Source organism: Triticum dicoccoides, chromosome 5B, assembly GCF_002162155.2.
Source record: "Triticum dicoccoides isolate Atlit2015 ecotype Zavitan chromosome 5B, WEW_v2.0, whole genome shotgun sequence".
Classification (NCBI taxonomy): Eukaryota; Viridiplantae; Streptophyta; class Magnoliopsida; order Poales; family Poaceae; genus Triticum; species Triticum dicoccoides.
The window spans coordinates 668,110,616-668,114,963 of NC_041389.1; the positions used below are offsets into that span (position 1 = coordinate 668,110,616).

At 46.5% G+C, this 4,348-nt stretch overlaps 1 pseudogene; it reads right to left on the reverse strand.

Moving 5' to 3' along the window:
* Nucleotides 1–222: 222 nt before the first annotated feature.
* On the reverse strand, nucleotides 223–1,194 carry LOC119310446 (annotated as a pseudogene).
* Between the last annotated feature and the right edge of the window lie 3,154 nt (nucleotides 1,195–4,348).

Here is a 4,348-nt window from a genome sequence, read left to right on the forward strand (position 1 = left end):
GTTTTTGAAAAAATCAGGTCACATGCCCCATCTCTCTGGTAGAGTGGCTGATAGCGGGCCCTATGCGCCTAGTCAGCACCTAGAGATAAGCACCGTATTTGCACGTTAATGTCAAGTTTCTGCACCACTTCAATGTACACCACAACTTCTAGCACCAAAGTGATCGTTTACGCCTAGTTGTAGCACCACCAGTGTAATTGACTCCAATCTAGAGGTATGTTGCTAGCCAGCATGCCTTGATTTTGCATTGCCGCTTAAAACAAGGTATGGCGACCTGCTGCGCGCTTGGGCCTCCCTCATCTTCTCCGCGGACATTAAAGGCGTGTCGGAAGATTTCATCCGCTTGGTTTTCAACTCATCCTGGTACTTCCTCTGCCGTTTCTCCTGCTTCGTCTTGCCAGGGCCCTTGCCATGGAATTTGTGTGAAAGCTCCCGAAATGCCTCCTTCATAGTCATCTGTGGACAAAATCATCAAGCTCCGAGAAATGTTATCATTGTGTGGCATCTATTATTATTCCTGATGACAAAGGAATGCAGAGAAAAAAACCATTTGGATCTAGTACTTACCACTCGACCAAACTCATCAGTTCTCTCTATGTGAATTTCTTTTGGTCCATCCTTGATACCAACAGGCTTGCTTTTCTTCTTGTCACTGGTTTTTTCACCACCCTCATCAAGTGTCCCTCTGTCCTTAAGAAGCTTCAGAGCACCAGCCAAACCTTTGCCAATTTCAGCTTCATGTAGAACCTCATCCGGTTTGACTGCTCCCTCTTCTCCATCCTTTACTTGGTCTCCAGTGACTGCTCCCGCTTGTGTCATCTTTCACTAGAGTGCTTGAAGACACAGTGCCGCCATCTTCGTACGTAAACACGTCGTGCGCTTCTCGCTTGTGTGTTTCTACAAAAAAGACGATACACAACATCAGTACACTTGATCTGTTAGTGAACTCCTGTGTTCTTTCAAATTCATTCACAAAATAAATACTTGAAGCAGGTTACCTGCATTCAGTTGTAAGCCCAACACGAACTCATCCATCTCTGTGATTACGATCTTATTCTGCCGCACGTCCCCTCGGCCCTTGTTTCCTGTCGCCAATTCTGCGAAGGCCGGAGAACCGTAAGCGGCAGCTTCTTCCTGCTTCCTTGGAGCCTCCTCCCGTCCATGTGGCAATGATTCTGACGCCTTTTCACCCATACCAAATTCAGTTATCCTCCCTGAAATTACGTACTATGACATTAGGCTTACGCTTAGGGTAATGGGCCGCGAAATCGACGGGTCGATATGCGATCGGATAGCGCCGACTTATTCTCCGAAGCAATGCAAAGGCAGAATCAGAGCAAAACGAACAGCAACCGAAGGAATCGGGCTAGGGTTTGCTTGCTTACCAACAGCAGAAGCGATCGCGTCGCCGGTTCGAGGAAAAGGGTCGGGGTCGCGTCGGGGGGAATGGTAGTGCACGGTGTGAGGGAGGGAGGCTATGTGCGGGCAGAGGCGGTGACCCCCACGCTGTCGCCGGCGCCGGTGAAGAGGATTTGTTGCGAGATCCGGCGAAGAAAAGCACGAACGACCCGGCCTGTTCGAGACGAGATATATTTCGGGCGGTACATGCTGATCTCGCGCACTCCGGCCATGGATGTGCTGGAGTTGCGCTTCGGGCGGTACGTGCTTCTGGCGACTGCGGTCGGAGATGGCGAGCAGACAGTGACACCGGCAGCCATGTTGGCGACCTTGCAGCAGCGTTGCGGGGTGGTACCGTCCGAGGTGGTCATCGAGGTCGCGTGCCCACCACACGACATGTGGCTGACCTTCTCGACGGAGGAGAAGTGCTCCGAGGTGCTCCTTTCTTCAGTGAAGATCAAGTTTTGCTGGCGTTGGATTCAGTTTTCGCGTTGGTGCAGAATGGCTCGTGCTCAGCCAGGTGCTCTGGAGTACAAGAGCAAGCTCGGCTTCGAATGTCTCCCTAACCAGGCCTGGACGACGGCGTCCGTGAAAGATGTTCTCAAGCAGCCGGGTGGCGAGCTGATCGAGATCCTGCCACGGGCAAGCCGCCGCGAGCTTGAGGTAATGGCTTGGCTTCGTGACCCTTTCTTTGTTGGCAAGGTGGTGATAGTGGAGATACCTGAGCCGAAGCTAACAAACAAGCCACCGGAGTCCATGGATGAGTATTAAGCAATGCAATTTGAATTGGGTGACTAGGGACCATCGTCGCCGAGGAAGAAGAACAGCTTACTGTATCCTGTCATTTGCCACATGAAGGAGGTTGTCGATCGTGGTCCTCTGCTTGCTGAAGGACTGCTTGATGAGTGGCTGCCAGGAGAAGGCGAGGACCTGACTCACAAGCATATCTTCAAGACTGTGCTGGGCAAGATCGATGGCACTGATGATGCTGAAGCAGTTTGAATTTCTATCCTGTTATTTGGCACTTTGGAACTTGGTTTGTTGTACTATATGTTAAGAATATGTAGTGTTGTACTGTGTGTTAAGTTCTACTTTGTGCTGGTTGTTGTGGTGAAGCAACTGTACTGCTTGTTGTGTCCTAAATTTGTGCCAAAACTGTGCCAAATATTTATGTAATGTGATGGTACTATGTTGTCTAGTGAATGGTACAATTGTGAGCTTCTTTGTTTGTGCCAAAAGAGAACATATTTTGCCAAGCTTCTATCAAAAGGAAATTTCTTTCAAAAGAGAACATAGTAAACAGTAGTATTTTGCAACTTAACACACATTCTGCAGCTTGACAGTAACAAACACAAGCACCAGCAACTTAACACGCATTCTGCAGCTTAACAGTAACAAACAGAAGTTCATCAAACACAACACCAGCAACCTACTAACAACAGAAGTTCATCAAACACAAGTTCCTGCTCAACCCCTCAGTTCATCAAACATGCTAACCCTTGTAGATTTCCTCCTTGTCTGACTAAAACTAGCAGCAGGTGTTCTGATTGTTTGTTTTGGAGGCCTTCCACTTCTAGGCTGGGCATGCCCTCCTGTAGCTTGTTGTGAAGACTGGGCTCTCCCTCCTGTAGCTTGCTGTGATGTTTGAGATGCCTGCTGTGAAGATGGTGGCCTCCCCCTTGTAGCCTGCTGTGAAGACTGGGTTGTAGCAGTTTCATTTTCTACTCTTTGAGATGTTCTTGGAGGATTTTCCTACACAAGATACAAAAGCAACAGTTGTTAGGTGTTACACATTGCTGAAATTTCTCAAGTACAAAACATATAGAAATCAGACATATAAAAAATCTGAAGGATATATGCCCTAGAGGCAATAATAAAGTTATTATTTATTTCCTTATTTCATGATAAATGTTTATTATTCATGCTAGAATTGTATTAACTGGAAACATAATACATGTGTGAATACATAGACAATATAGTATCACTGGTATGCATCTACTTGACTAGCTCGTTAATCAAAGATGGTTAAGGTTTCCTAACCATAGACATCAGTTGTCATTTGATAAACGGGATCACACCATTAGGAGAATGATGTGATTGACTTGACCCATTCTGTTAGCTTAGCACTTGATCATTTCAGTTTACTGTTATTGCTTTCTTCATGACTTATACATGTTCCTATGACTATGAGATTATGCAACTCCCGATTACCGGAGGAACACTTTATGTGCTACCAAACGTCAGAACGTAACTGGGTGATTATAAAGGTGCTCTACAGGTGTTTCGGATGGTACTTGTTGAGTTGGCATAGATCGAGATTAGGATTTGTCACTCCGATTGTCAGAGAGGTATCTCTGGGCCCTCTCGGTAATGCACATCACTATAAGCATTGCAAGCAATGGGACTAATGAGTTAGTTGCAGGATGATGCATTAAGGAACGAGTAAAGAGACTTGCCGGTAATGAGATTGAGCTAGGTATTGAGATACCGACGATCGAATCTCGGGAAAATAACATACCGATGACAAAAGGAACAACGTATGTTGTTATGCGGTTTGACCGATAAAGATCTTCGTAGAATATGTAGGAGCCAATATGAGCATCCAGGTTCCGCTATTGGTTATTGACCGGAGACATGTCTCGGTCATGTCTACATAGTTCTCAAACCCGTAGGGTCCGCACGCTTAACGTTCGGTGACGATTGGTATTATGAGTTTATGTGTTTTGATGTACCGAAGGTAGTTCGGAGTCCCGGATATGATCACGGACATGATGAGGAGTATCAAGATGGTCGAGACATAAAGATTGATATATTGGACGACTATATTTGGACTTCGGAATGGTTTCGGGTGAAATCGAGATTTTACCGGAGTACCGGGAGGTTACCAGAACCCCAGGTAAGTGTATGGGCCTTATTGGGCCTTAGTGGAATAGAGGAGGAGGAAGCCTAG